Raw genomic sequence first — 16,077 nt, 5'->3', positions numbered from 1 at the left:
AGTCTCTTTGATGAGCTTTCCCAGTTTTTGACAGCAACAACAGCAGAAACCTATAATGACCTTTGATATTCCTGAAGTAAATTGTGTTCTTTGTGAGGAAATTATAAGTATGTAACATTTTCTTAGCTTCAAGTTAATTTGCACTGAACTTGAGCAGTATATGCTGAAGTCTTCTAAAAGAAAAATAAAACAGAAGAATAGTTTAGCTATTCAGTTGGTTAGTGGAATGATGAATTTCAATCTCCATGGGCTTCTGAAAAACCTCTGCTTCTAAAACTCTACACACTGAAAATTGGCATGAAACCAATATCACAAATATAGGGATCACTGCCAAGCACAGCTAAAGGAGTCATGAGAAACATGAGTCTAAGTTTGCACCAAATATTTGTCACGTGTTATGCCCTGCTATGGATTGTTGAATCTGTTTTGAGGTTAAAAGATTGTCTAATACTTGAAAGAAATTGTTGTAAGGTTTTTGAAAATGTGAACACTATTTGCTCCTACTGAAACCACCAGGCAGTTTTAATATGGAGTGAGATTGCTCAGCAGATGGCTTTTTGGGGGCACATCCTAAGCAAAGTATAGTGGAACAATTTCAGAGAAAATATGTTGACAAAAGCTTTGTGTTATTTACAAATGCACAGATATATTTTTTTTTAATATTTCCAAAACTATTTGTTTCTTGCAATCTACTTCCTCGCAAGAAGGGAAGCATCCAAGTTCTTCCATTTTATTTTAAGGAGATATTTCCATTTCCTAGACTGATTGCAGCCTAGCTCTTTCTGCATGCATGTTGCTGCTTATTTACTCTTTTATGATGGATGGTATTGTTCAACATCCCAATCCCAGGTAGAGAAGTAATAGGTTCTCTCTCTCATCTCCATCCTTGTACATGCTTCCCCATTACATACTCTCAAGTAACCAAGGAAGTTGTATTTTGGCACTATGGGAAGAAGGTGTGTACTCTATTACCCTGGTTTTCTTCAACATGCTCTCATGTTTTGAATGTGCTGTTTTTCCCATTTGCTGAAGAAGCCAACTTTGTTGATACTAAGAAAAGAAACGAGTAGCTCAAGCCTCCCTTTAGGCTGAATGCAGGTATAGTTAATGCAGGAATACATTCAATGGATAGTGTTTGTCTAAAACTAAAAAAAGAAAAAAATCCCCCAGAACGCTGTACATGAGCACTAGGAAAGAAATCTGCATGGATGACTCTTCCTAAGAGCTGCAAATATTGTAGGGTGAGTAACCATCTCTCTGCACTGAAAGATCGGTGAGACTCTATCCAGGATGTAATATTTTTGGCTTATTTAAATGAAATTGTTTGCTCCTCTGTTAAGCAAAAGTATTTTCATGCTTTCATTATCTGAAATATTTAGTATATACTGAAGAGTTTAGTGTTTGAAATAGTTTTTCTGATTTTACTCTTTTGCTGTGTAAGGTAGAAAAAAATAAGCACTGGAAAGAAAGGTCAGTAGTTTTGCATCTGCAGTTCTATATTTGCACAGGTTGCTAGGCAATGTGAGAAAATCATAGCTCTAAACTGCAAGTGTGTTTTCAGACATCAATTATTAAAAAGAAATCAACAACTGTATTTGGTAATATAGTTTAGTACATTTACCTTTCATTAATGCTACTAATCTTTGACAATTCTTAGGTGAAATTAATATTATACAGTCTGCATTTACTTCAGAATTGGTGGGTCCCTCCCTAGAAGGATCTGCTTATATTTGTCATACGATGAAAATTTCTTATTCCCTATTTGAACACAGGAACGTAATCACTGTTTTGCATTTTTACTTTTAGAGCCATTGACTGTCATGATACATGTTGTGTGAGACTGTGAAAGAATGTACCCTTTTTTAGTTTTATGGCTACTGTTGAAACAGAAAGAATTATTTTGGCTGACACTTGGCAGTTGTAAGCCATCTAATATATTTCTGATAAGGACTGAGGAAGGGCTTTCAAAAGATTCACAGACTATTATATCAATGTATTAGGCCTGAGCTGTATAAGAAGGGAATATAGAAAGTATGCAAATGCAAAGAGAGGGAAGAAAAGGAGGCTGGAATCAAAGGAGAGGATGCTGCCTACCCTGGGGCACTGTCTGAGGCTCTGCCTATGTAGATTTGGAAGCACAGTGACTCAGCAGGGCTCCTGGGGATGTAATCATGGTGGGGCAGAAGGTGAAAGAATTTTTTTTCTGCCTCACAGTGTCACTTCATATTTTACATAGTGGATGAACATGGAGAGAAGCACAAGATCTAAATGCTTTGGAGCCTGTGCTCCGTTCCAGAATTTCTGACTCTGTTGTTACCAATCAAGTTCAATTCCTTAAAAATTGTAACAGTGAGAAAAAAGAAACTGGTTTTATGAATTATATGCTAATTTTCTCTCTCAATATTTTACATGAATAACTAATTTTAAGAGAGAAATTAAAGCATAAATTCAAGATTTTATTTCTGTGACTTTATACAAAATTTTGAATGTTCACTTTATCTTTTTTCCTCTTAATAAACTTCATTCAAAACCACACATGCAGATGTATTCTGCTAATAACCTAGATTCTGCTCATTATAATTAAATGTCATCTGAGACAAACAGTCCCTTATGATTCCTCCCTGTTGCAGCCTGGAGGGGTTCAGTTAATGCTTTGTATGTTTATCTCTCAATGGCTCAGCGTAAATCAGTTTTAAGCAGAAAATCTGTCTGAATATGTGAAATGCTTGTGTGGCTACATAGGGTTAGAGTTTTCAAAAGTTCGAGATTATGTTAATATAATCCAGGAGGTGTATATGTCTTTTTGTAGCTCACCTGATCACATCAGAAGGCACAGTTCAGAAAATTTACACCAAGGGGCCTTGAAAGGTAAACCACCTAAATCATCCAAGCATTGCATAAGTTACAGGTGAAGTGTGAATTTAGTTGTTAAGGAAATAGAGACGAAGCAGAGGTAAAAATTATAATGTGTTCTACTAAATGGCTGAAACTATTTTTAGAATCAGAAAATTTTAACAACATAATACAAAGGAATATCAAATGAAACCTCAGTCTAACATTAGGATTTCTTAAAATAACAGCAGTGAAGAGAAACCTGGTTCTCTGGTTCTCAGCTCCCCAGGAGAATAAAGTCTTGTTCAGCTAGATATTATAAGTGAAAAAATAAATGTCAGTAATGTTTGATTCTCTTATACAGAGATAAAATACAGCAATCATGGTCAGCATAGTTTTGCAAACTATTTAAAATTTTGTTCTCTGTGAAAAAAGCAGAATTGCCTCTCCAAAATAACTTCCATGCTATGATACAGAAATGTTTTAATTGTTTGATACTCCCATTAAAAGACAGAGTAGCTCTGTGTTCACGTGCATGCTTGTGTGCATGGGTGCAGTGCTGCTGCACAATCTGTACTCACTGCACCTTTTTGAGGCAAGGTGGATGCCTTATTCCTATCAATGACTGCAGACAGCTTCAGAGGCCCCTTTGGGTAAAAAAGATGTGCAATTGTTGCTCCCCCAGTGTCTCGTGTGGGCTACATTGACCATTCCATTTATTACATAAAAATGCCCTTAACTGACTGGTTCTACTGGCACTCACTAAATAACCCACATTTTTCTTCGGATTGATAAATTGTGTCATCAGCCATTTGGAAAGGCATGCTCTTTTGTAGTTATTTTGTGAGACTATTTCAGTGTATTTTAGGGAATTCTGTGAGAATTCTCCACTGATGTTTCTGACAAAATGATCTTTCACAATAAATTCCCTTGAGGTTTTTCCATATATTAAAATAGTAAGAGTAGTATATATAAAATAATTAATAGGTTGAAATGAATTGAATTGTGAGAATGCAGAGAAGCAAGATATATATTTCTACAGTTTATTGTAGTGTAAATCACATTTCCAACACTACTTTAGCAAGGTTTGCTATTTTTCATATGTAATACATTATAACCTTTTTGTAAACAAATGATAATCAACATGTAGAAAATATTTCAAGGTCATTACAGATGTAAATTTTGACCACAATTATGTAACAATATTTTAATAATATGTGAAAATTGTGCATTTACTTCCTCATCAGTCTAAATTAAACAAGTCTTTCCATCATTTCTTTCCTGTAGATGGGTAAGGCAAGCAAATGTAAATGAAAATTGGAAAAAATTTAAAATGTACAGCTGTCATTAAAGATCAAGGAGAATCTACTTCAATGGAAGCATAATCTAGGACACAAAACACTAATATTTTCTGTCTTATACTTCTTCATTAGGAATCACTAATACTTTTATTAGTCACTACATCACTTACTTTCATAGCTTTATTTAGTACTGCATATCTCACACACTCAATGTAAAACAGAATGTAAAGGCTGCCAAACATTGCACACTTCTATATTAAGAGTGGTTGATACAGAATTCCTTGGTTGGAGTATATAGTGAAATGAATCAAATTATATTATATTAATCTAAATACAATCTATGGAGATAATGCTTTTTCCATACTTCTTATTTCTTTTTTTCATTTCAACAACTTCAGAAAAATACTGGAGTTGATAAGATAGGAGAGAAGAGATTTCATCCTAAGTAGTGTAAATTGTAATTCTTTGGGGCATTGACAGGCTGAAGTTTTTAAGATAAATTTTTTTATCTTCACTGCCGGCTTCGTGGCTAATGTGTTTTCAGTTGGTTATATAAGGAAACAAGACCTGTTCAATCATGCTGTCGTATTAGTCCCCACTTGTTTTTCCTCCAAGTGCCAGTTTTAAAGGTTTCAAAGACATCAAAATTATCACAGACTTTGTAAAAACCATCAGCTACATAAGGGAGAAAAATTAATCTGCTGTCTCAGCTAAGGGGTAGCAGAGGAACTGAACAGACTTTTAACTCTGTTAGCAGCCAGCCAGCTTGCACAAGCTATAGAGCAGCCGCAGCACTTGCTGTGCTTTCACCAGTCAGCATGCTAAAAAGGCAGATAAAGGACCTAGCAGGTGCCTGGGATAAAGGATGTGCCTCTTGGCGCTTTGATAAAAATCTACCCCAATTGCGCCATATTATTCTCATACTAGTGCAGTTTTCATATGTGCATATAAAAGCTGCTCTGACCATAACTATAGCTGAACACTTAACCAGGATGAAAACCTTACCCATTCATTAATCCATTAACTCTTTGTTGGCAAGAAAAGAGCTAGTTTTGAAGATTCTGACTCTGCTCATAATCCCTGTCAGATGTGACACTTTTATTGCCCTAATGGCCTTATGCACCCTCTGCCCTGTCCATGGATGGATCCTTGGGACTCAGACCAGGATAGCTGTGTCTTATATGAGCTTTCTTTGGACTCAGGCCTCCCTCCCTCACTGGGTTTCCTGGACACACTTCAAATCTATGTAGTGTAACAGCTTTGTCTCCTCTCTGGGCCTTGAACCTGTTTGGAGGGCAGCCTTGTCTCTTGAATGCACTTGGATCTGTGCTACAGCTTTGTGTCCTGACAGCTCTGACTCTTCAGGGAACCTTGGATGTTCATGGTAGGTGTCTTTTCTCCAGCCCTGTCTTTGTCCATGTCTACTGCTATTCCTCTCTGGACTCTGTGGCACAGCCCCTGGGACTGGCTGGAGTGTTCCTTTGTCATGACTAGGGGTGCAGATACACCTTGCTACAGTGACCTGGTGTGGGATTGTGTCCTATTGGAGAGAGCTCTATCTGCGAGTGCTTCCCTTGGCTCCTGGGTCGCCCTGTCTCTTCCAATGATTGTGCTTTCTTTAGTCTCTGGTATGAAAATGTGGTGAAGCTTTCCTCCTTTAGTTTGCTTACCACTAAGGCTAGAAATCTCCTGACATAAAATGACTTTGAAAAAAAAGTTAAGCATAAAGGAATAGTAGAATTAAGTTGTTTATGAAGTCTTCATTTGCCAAACTCTTGTAAGATTTCTGTCTGTGTCTGTTGCTACAATTACTATATTTTGCTCAGGGCGCTGTAATGCGTATTCAGCAAAGCAGCAGGCACATTTTGTTGTTGTTTGCTGTATTGCTCAGCCCTTATTTCAGTCACATTATTTGAACACAGAGATATGTGAGACAATTTTGCACATATTTTTCTGTGCTAATCACTGTTATACTGCACAGGCACTGAAATAATTATACTAGCTGTAGACTGAATGTGATTATTTTACTAACTTTTTTTCTTTAATAGTAACAGTCCAAATGCACTTATTTGGCAGAGATTAAGCAAATTTATTTTTCTTTTAGTGGAAAATAAGCTGCTTATGCCTACTGCACAGAAAAAGTCAGGTTCATGGACATTTTAGGTATGCATTGACATGCTGTAAGATGTTGGCTTGCCTCTTTGTATATGCTTTCATGGTGCTTCCAGACCACGAATGTATCAACTTCTTAAGCACTTGGCTTTTTATCCCACTCATTGCCTTTAAAATCCGTCTCCCACTAACCTCATTTGTAGGGGTCAGTATTCATAGTTTCAGCAAACTGAAAATCAGAGTCTCAGTGGCAAGGAATTCCAAGTAGGGCCTTTACTGGCCACTTGTGAAAAGTTTTATTTGTACTGATAACCAAAACTCTGTCCCCGGACCTCTGAGGCAGAGCTAAAAGTAATTTGCCCATGAGCTCTTTTGCAGTGTTTTGTCATATCCATGTTTCCAACACTTGTAACAAAGAAGCCAAGGCTTTTCTAGGAAGATCTGTATTAAGCAATGCATATTTATTAATTTCTGATGTAATTCAACCCAGGTTTGGCTCAAAAAAGAACAGATGTTCCACAGGGACTTGGCCCTCTATAGTTCTTCAGTAGGTTTGCTTTCAAAGTGAAGCAATGTCTGCAGGTAAACATTACAGCTTCTCTTAGGTCATCTGCAGTTTTGTTTGTTTTAAAATTATATCCAATAAGAAGAAAAGAAAAGGCAATGCATCACCATTGGCAGCTTTGCTCAGGGACAAAAAATTATCCGTAGTAAGGCTTTCTGCAATAATAATTTCCAGTGACTTGCATGCAGTATTTTCTTTAATGGAAATAGTTACACAGCAGTTGTTGCTGCTATATGAGCCTGAATTTACAGCTACTTAGCAGGGGCAGTAAGGGTTTTCTAAGGAACACTTTTGACAGTTTGAAATATCTGACTAAATATGCCTGACACTAATGAGACATGGATTGTTAGTGCCAGCATAAGTTAGAATAAGTTTAAGGATGACCTTTTATCATAGCTATTTTGGAGGAGTTCTCTCTGTGCTTGAGGTCAGTGCATGCTGTAGCGTCACTCCAGTAAAGGTGAGCTAGGGAGGAAACTCTTCCATTTGTGAGATGGGCATGAGCCCATGCAACCAGACTGATGATCTTCCACCCAGTGGGTTCTTCTGCACCCATTCCATCAAATGAAGATTCTCAAGACAAATATCTCAGTCTGTGAGACTGCCTCATTTTAAAAACCCCTTGCTAAAAGGGCAGCATGGAGCTGTGGTGCCCCATAAGAAGAATGTCTCTGAACTTGGTATTGGGTACAGTGTAGGGCAGAAAAATCAAAGTCTCAACTGCTTCTTGCCATTTATGCAGCAATAGTGGCCCTTCTGCAATGGCACTTCTGCAAGTGGTACTTCTTCATTCCCACCATAAAGCCCCCAACCAAAGAGTGGTCTGATTTCACAAATGGGAGCAAGACCAGTTTAAAAGGTCTAACTTGATGTTTGATGCTGTAGAAATATTCTGAACAAAACCATCCTTGAAAAACAAGTTAATTCATTTCACTATCGTATGGGCTGCAGAGTATTTCTGCAGGGTTTTGAGAAATGCAAGTACCTTGTCTGGAACTTAAATAGCTTGGCAATAATAACATGGGCCACATAGTTTACCTCATTATCTGCTTCCAGAGTTGATTACAAGAAGAAAAAAATGTATCCACCTTATAATAAAGAGGTTCAACACTAATTGTTTAGTATATCAGCTGAATATTTTATAGAGGTGAGAGCTGCACACAAGTTGTCTGAATAACTTATTTCAACAAATCATTATGAGAGGGCTGGGGAGGAAGTACATTTGACAACAACATGGATTTTAGACTACCTGTGCTATATCTAAAATTTGGATGTTAGTACTTGTTCCATCACAGCAACTTTCATTACTTGCACTTGTCTAACTTTAAGGAAATATTTCCTAAGCTAATAAGAGACTTCAAGACTGAGGGCATCCTCAGTGGCAATGATTATGGATTGGTGGAATTTGCAGGCCTAAAGGATATAGATCACATATGGAGTAACATTAGGTCCCTGAACTTTAGGAACGCAAACTTCCAGCTCCTCAAGGATAGAGGCAGTAGGATCCCCTGGGAGACGGCCCCCAAGGGCAAGAGAGCAGAAGAGAGGCAGCAGATTTCTGAGGAAGTCTTCCACGTAGTGCAAGACTTATCAATCCCCAGGAATGAGAAATTGGGCAAGGATGGAAAGACCTGGAACGGTTGAGTAGGAAACTGCTGATCAAACTAAACGGAAAAAACAAATGTATAGACAATGGAAACAAGGACAGTAACTTGGGAAGGACACAAGGAAGGTGTCCTTATCCATGGCAAGGGGATTGGGAATAGGTGATCTTTAAAGTCCCTTCCAGTCCAAGCCATTATATGGTTCTTTCTTCAGTAATTTTATTTACTGATGGAAAGGCAGGCAGTGTGCAATGGTGAGTTTAGATGTGTGCTCTTGCATCTCCAGTGATTATGAAGAGAACTGTGCTAGTAGGTGCAGCTTAGTTTTTTTAACAAATCTATATGCAATTTTGTATTTTCTTTACCTGTCTGTGTTATATATTGATGTTTGGGTGGTTTAGAAAAAACCTGCAATTGCACATGTGTGGTTTTGTACTGAATAATCAGCCTGAAGGAAATGAATTTTTTTTAAGACTTTTTCTCACCTTCACTCAGTTGTAATTCACTAGATGATTTAGATGCTATTCTTAATCCAAATAATATTTATTGCTCCTTTCTGCAGTAATTGGAAAATTCTCATTTCAACAGTGTTTATTTTATAGTATAAGACAAGTCTTGACCTGCTGGTTTGTTCTTATTGAAGTATCTGGAATTCAAATCACATATATAAACTAAATGGCAAAGAGCGCAGTAAGTTCGAATTCTGACCTCATTCTAGTAGGTTACAATGACTGTGTAGAGGTGGAAGTAAACATATAAATAAAAACAATTTCCTATCTGCTTCTCATTTTCAGTAGGTCAGGATATAGAATATATCCAATATTACTGATTTATAGCACTATATCTTTTGTTGTTTAAAGAAGTAAATGAACATCTCTACTCCAAGTTTCTCGGCACGCTAATCCATTATAAAATGAGAAACTTGACAGAATATTTGCTCCAAGTGTAAATGCATGTGTGAGTTGCATGTAAGTGATGAAAAAAAGCAACTGAATTATCAAATAAAGATTAAAAAATCAAATTGGATGTTGTGATATGCAATATATTTAATATTCCTAGGAAAAAAATAATTTTTTTTCAATAAATACTTAGGTTAGATCAGTTTTATTTTGCAGTTTCATTTTGTGTACCAGGATGCTATAACATTTAAAGTCACTACTTAATCTAAGCACAAGTTTATCCGTCCTTCTTTTCTGTGCCACAACAAACATTTATAGTTTTAGAGAAATAAACCCAGTGACTATCCATATCTGGACTAGATTTATGCTACCTAAGTTACCATTTTCTATCAATCAAAAAGCTGACCAAATGCATTTCTTCCTTGTTTCCTTTTGCTAGTGAATTGCACTGATCAACATTGAACCTGTTGTAAGAGAGAACATTGTTTCAGGGAGAAACATGTAGGAAGCTCTGAATCAAAATTTTTATTTACTGGAGGGGTGCTAATCCTTTTTTAGGTTCATGGACTCCTGATTTATTACATGTTTCTTCAGATCAATCTTGTGAGTGTCTATTGGCCACAGTGCCAGCAGAAGAGACACTTCCACCTCTGTGGAAGAGGTGAGCGGCTGTTTCAAGCTGCAATTTGAGTATTCTGAAGTGGGATGACTAAGCTGCTCAACTGGAACAACCTTCTGCCAGTAGCATTCCTGACACTATTAGCCTGAGTACAGGCATGTTCCTAATGAAAGAGAGAAAAACTGCTTCATTTGAAAATAGAGCAGTAAATGCTGATCTTTTCCTGCTGCAAAAAAGAGATCGCTACGCATGCTTTCTTGTAGTGAGATATTAGCACTTCACAATCTTTCACAAGGTATAATACAGAAGAGGACAACTGGTATAGACTTCTTGTTTTTCTGGAGCATTCTTAGAAAAAAACAACAATAAAAACAAAACAAACCCAAAACAACAACAACAAACCCAACGAAACAGATCCATACAATTTTTTTCCTGAAAAGCCCTGTCATTTTGCCACATTTTAGCCTTTGGACATTTTTCTTGCCGGTTAAAAATGCCTGAATTTCTGTTTTGTGTATTGGAGGACGTTTTTGCATTTTGCAGTTGCAATAGCAGAAGTAGGTCAGGGAGCAGATGCTCTGACTGTGGAGATTTTAATTGTGCCCTAGACAACTGACAGTTCAAATGTCTAAGATCCTGTCCACAAATGTGATGACTTAAACACTTCCTATCATGCTCAGTTTCATAAGCTGGTCAAAAAAACCCCTCAATAAGTACTTTTATGTCTCTAATTTTTGACATAAGATGTTTTTAGTTCAGTCTTTCTTAATTTTTTTATTCAGATAAGTATATTACAGATGAATGTTGAAATTTCAGAGTTTTGATTGGTCCTCTTGATACATCTAATTTAGGAGTTTTTCTTAGTACACTAGAAACAATATAAATCACCTTTTTAGGCATTGTTTCTCACATTATGAATTTGGTACTTGGTTAGTACTGAAATTTATAATTTTAGGTGACTAAAAGCCTTTTGCTAATTCATAGCTTCTGGTTCACTCAACATTTTGAACAATGGCATAATTTTTGATAATGACTTGTTCAGTCAAGTATGCTCCATTTTGATTTTGAAATAAGAAATTATGAAACTGACTGTCAAAGTAATTATGTAGGAAGGAATTTAGTTAGAGGTAATTATAGCATGAGATTGGCTATCCAGGCAATTATTAACTAACTGCATCAACTTTTGGGAAAATTATGCACTTTTTTTTCATAATCTAGAAATGAATTTTCTTTACTCTGTGTATGCTCTGTCTATGATATACATTACTTTTCATTAATCTTCATGCAAATAATCAGTTATCGTATTATGCTTGAACACTGTTTCTTCCCGCAATACCTGTTTCATTTCTTTCAGTCTCTGACATTAATATGCTTCCAATTCTTCATTTGCATAGAAGGTTATTTGTTGGTAGCAACCAAAAAAAGGATATTTTTTATGGCATGAAAAGACATGTGATGGCAAAAGCTTGTAAGAGCTGGATAGAACCAGTTTGCTTGCTTGTTTTCATTCCAACCTTTAAGCAGCATAAGTGGGGTGTGTTATAGCAGTGGTGATGCATAGAGTTGAAGTTATGTGTTGATGACTTCAACCTCCTAGTTGTAGGTGCTGGTGCTGTTAAGAAGGACATTGTAAACATTTTCCCAGCAAAGAGTCTCCTTTGGTTTTAACATGTGTTCTCCCCCACACGCACCTTGGCAGTCTGTGAAATACCAGTTGGGATGTATCCATCTGTTTTTTGAAAAGAAAACCTAAATAAAACTGATTATATTTATGATTCAATTAATCTCTGGAAATAAGCTACACAGTTATATGAAATTAGAATGCTCATACTGTTTAAAAAAGTAAAAAAAAATAGTAATAAACACTTACTTTCCATTTTAAAACAATTAGGTCAGTAGAAATCAGACAGTGAGATGTAACATATCTGAGAAGCCCAGACAGTGACCCCTTAACTCTCCATACCTGACTAGACAAAAAAAGCATGCACTGTGTTTAATCAAGCAGTCTATTACATGCACGTACCACACATGTGATTTATTAGACATGTAAACTCCTCCTGAAAGATATGATTTGGGAAAATTTGCTTTTGAGACAGAAACTGTCTGTGATTAATATTTTGACTACATTAATTGAAGTTTGACAGGACATCTGATTTATATGTAATTCTGTTCCAAGCCTGTTGAAAGATGGAATACTGAACACGTAGGCTTGTGATGTGGGTCACCACTTGTAAAATCCCTTTCCCTGGCAGATATATTTTGTGCTAGCTGCAAGAATTTTTGTTAGCAAAAAACATGAACTATTTTGTGTACCTCTTGCCGGAGGTTTGGAACAAAGCTTTGCTGTGAAGTAGTTACTGACTTAAAAAGTCTATATTGTGTAGAACAACGATTTTGTCTGTCTAGAAATGTGGAAAATATTGACAGCAGAGATGAGAAATACAGTACATAAAGATGAGGCAAATCAGTTTATTGTAAGGAATTATAATTACTCTTTTGAGCAGAGGAACATTACTCACTTCAAAATATCTATACCTTTCTTTAACTCAATAAATGATTGATTTAGAAGGGTATATTGTAATGACGTGACTAAATGCTATCAGGAGTATAAAAGAAAGTCTGGAATTATTGGTAAAAGAGCACAATTTCATAGAGGGAGACCACTGAGACATCATGGTTGATTAGGTATATTTATTGAGATAAATACAGTCCTGCTGATATGCTTCATGGTTTCTTCTTGGTGAGCATGTGAAGTCTGACAGAAATTAACAATTGATTTCTATTAATCACTTTTTTTTTTCCTTAGCCCAGCCTTCAAAAAGAAATGTTATTTCTCTGTGATCCTTCATGGGAATTGTCTATCCTTGCTGAGGTTGATATTATTTAAGGGGACTGAAGAAGGGGCACAAACTGACAAACTTCCTTTTCAGTGTGTGGCACAGCTCACCCAGAAAGTACCAGAAGCCACAGTCCAGGAAGGTTTCCTGACAGTTTGACCACCTTTCTTATTTTCAAACAGTCTACCTGCTTTTGGCTCCTAGGGCCTTTCCCAAGTAATTTTTCTGACAACCAGGATATGCCACATGGTAGATATTTAGGTTGATTTGTAATTAAACATTTTGAAATATGAAAATCCTCTTTTGCTGTTTGTTCTGTTCTAATTTCAGTTGCTTTCTAAATATTAACATTCTTAAATAAAATAGTGCTAAGGATATATTACTACTTCTAATATGGATTAGATTGCTTAAGTCAATTAATATTATTTCCAAGAAACAAATATGTTTCTATTTCAGCTAGAGTGCTGCAGGAGGTAAAATTCTTGGAATAGAAGGGTAACATGATATTTTACACATGCAGCTTGTGGCAAAGGACAAAAATGCTTTCTTGACATAGAGAGAAGGCTGTAAACTATTTGCTTTTGCTGGAATATTGTCCTTCAGTAAGTAACATTTGTAAACTAACTTCTTTTCCTTTTGTAAGAAACATTGAAAGTCTTCCATGTCTAATTTGAAGAAATCATAGAAGCATAACTGCAGGCCATACAAATAGTGGTTTTAATTGTTCTTTATTTTACTTTTAATTCTCTTTGGATGCTTACCAGGGAAGCTGGGCACAGGAGCTGGCAAGTTAAAGAATGTTTTTTTCTCTGCTAAAGAATTTGCATTTCAAAATGCAACAAGCCAGGGCAAACAAGGGGGACATAAATAGACACAGGAGAATGTTGACAGTACCATGTAGTTATTTAGTAAACTATGGCTATATCTGAGTTGGTTTTGCTTTACTTTGGTAGTTTGAGGCTTTTGAGGAGTTAGAAAGCATGAACTTTATGTGAACTATGATTTTCTGGGGGCCTGATGGCTGAGCTGCAAGGCTCTCAGGCTGCATGTAATTGAAAAGACAACATATATTGGTGTGTCAGGAAACATCACTTACATCTTTTTATGCTGCATTTAGATCTTATGGAAACTTAACAACAGATGCTCCCTCAGGTCTAGAGTAGCCATCATGAATGGACTCCTACAAACAAGTGAACAAATACTGACTTTTTAAAAAAAATATCCTCTGGAAAACAAATTTTGGTAAAGTCAGTGGAAAAGTAGAACATAATTAGCCCAGCACGTTTTCAATAACAACTAGTCCTTGACTTTGTCTTCAGTACTTGAGGTGAGGGGTAAGGGATGAGGAAAATTACTTTTCTCTTCTTTTAGTCATGCTTTAATTACCATAGCTACATGAATGGAGAGGAACAAAATACTTGAATTTCAGAGTGTGTGAATTTTGACCAGCAAAATATTTTCTAACAGATAGTGCTTAACAGGACTCACAAAACTGCAGAGATCTTCTAAGGTTCAAAAGGTGAAAGGGTAGCTTCTGCCTCCATGTTTTTTTAAAATACAATAAATCTTTAACTCTTGGTTTTTCAGAGATAAACAGATACAAAGTAGATTCTTCAGTAGAGTTCACAAAGCTTTAAGACAACATAGATCTATGAGTGGTCTGAAAATTGCAGGATTAACAGGCTGTTAAAGGGTCTAACTCTCTTTTTGCCAAGGCTGACGAATTTGGAATGCTAAGAGTCTTTCTCGAGCCCATCTTAAACATGAAGAAGCTGTCCCAGAATGCTTCAGGAGAATATTTTGAATTAAAGAGGCATCGCAACTTCAAAAATGAAAATCCTCTAACAATTATTGAAGCTTAACTTCCTACTGAGGAAGCATGCACTGCCATGGTACCTCGATGATACTTGTAGAGAGCCATCTGGAGCTCATTAACAGGAATTAGAAATATTGTGAAGAAGAAACATTAAAGAAATACCTGCCACTAAACAACTTGTGAGCAGCAGATACCATAGAAGTATTACCTCTCTACCTTGTCTGGCGCTTTCATTTCTGGACTGAGCAACAATCAAAAAGAAGTGACTGTAAAAAGGATGTAAGCGATAAAAGTTTTCAGAATTATATCACTATCTTAACTGAAAGTGAAGATTTCTTTCTGGATGACGCATGCTCTCTAACTTTTTCAAATAAAGCAGTAAAGCCCTAAATCTTCAGTTCTCTCACCTCATTTCTTTTTTTTTTTTTTTTTTTTTCTTTGCATGTGCAGAAGAATTTAATAACCCACATGCTCTTAACTTTCTTTTGTATTTTCATTACTTATTTGTTTTGCTAAACTCTGGTACGTGCAATAGAGAAATTGTTGAACCTTTCCAAACTCTCAGAAATCCCACATTTGAATAGTGGGGAATATTTTTTCAATCTTTGTGGAAAAGAGTGGTTTAGAAATAGCTTCTTCAGCTGTATCCATTTCATTCAGAAGTGCAGGACTTGGTTGTCAGCAGGGAACAAAACCAGACCATACCAGTTTTTAGTTTCCTTAACTCATAAGCACTGCAGGAAGTCAGATCTCATGGTGTTACTTGAGGTCTGTATGGAAACAGCAAGAAAATGGTTGTTATAAAGCAAAAAAAAAAAAAAAAAGAAAAAAAAGAAAAAACAGAACTCTTTCCAAGTAAGCAGTAACTAACTCTGCAAACCTATTTAGCTGCAAAAATAATCATCTGCTTTAGAAGTAATTTTTGTTCATTTTGGTTATCAATAATAAATAAGTGATACATTTCACATATGACAGTTTTTTCTTAATACTCTATAGTACTAAGAGAGTTTTTTGCTTATTAAATTTTGAGAAAGTAATGCTGGAATTCAGAATGTTTTCAAAAGAGCAGTGGAGGAGATCTCGAGTCTATTTATGAGCCTGAAACAGCAGCATTTCCAGGTTAAATAAACTCAGAATTTTTTATTTTGTGAAATGCCAGATACTTTTCTAAAACTTTAGAAATAGGATCCACATTGTGGTTTTCCAGAATGTCTAGATCAATCTGGTGATTTATTTAATTCTAGCTTTGCAATGAAACTTAACACTGATATGTTGTAATATTGGGATGCTACTATTGTTACAGAGGATGCAATGATCTTAAGTTCTTAAGTTTAGGAAGATTTTCAAAGTAAAGGGAAAATAAGATCCAACTTTAGTACAGGTTTATTGAATATAGGTCATGCCAACATAAGTGGTAGGGGACATACGAAATAAAGCAAATACTCTTAATCAAACTAATGAGAGCAACACTTCATTAGATGTCATAAAAATG

General features: G+C 36.1%; 1 long non-coding RNA gene across 1 annotated transcript in view; it reads left to right on the top strand.

Annotated features, from left to right (window-relative positions):
• Window positions 1-946: 946 nt before the first annotated feature.
• LOC113458909 (uncharacterized) overlaps window positions 947-16,077 on the top strand; it is a 219,976-nt gene continuing 204,845 nt past the window's right edge. The window contains exon 1 of the long non-coding RNA XR_012581169.1: window positions 947-1,241. This is a non-coding gene — a long non-coding RNA (uncharacterized LOC113458909). The remainder of the gene's footprint in view (window positions 1,242-16,077) is intronic.

The sequence above is a fragment of the Zonotrichia albicollis genome, chromosome 1, assembly GCF_047830755.1.
Source record: "Zonotrichia albicollis isolate bZonAlb1 chromosome 1, bZonAlb1.hap1, whole genome shotgun sequence".
Taxonomy (NCBI): Eukaryota; Metazoa; Chordata; class Aves; order Passeriformes; family Passerellidae; genus Zonotrichia; species Zonotrichia albicollis.
This window is presented reverse-complemented; position numbering and strand designations above follow the sequence as displayed.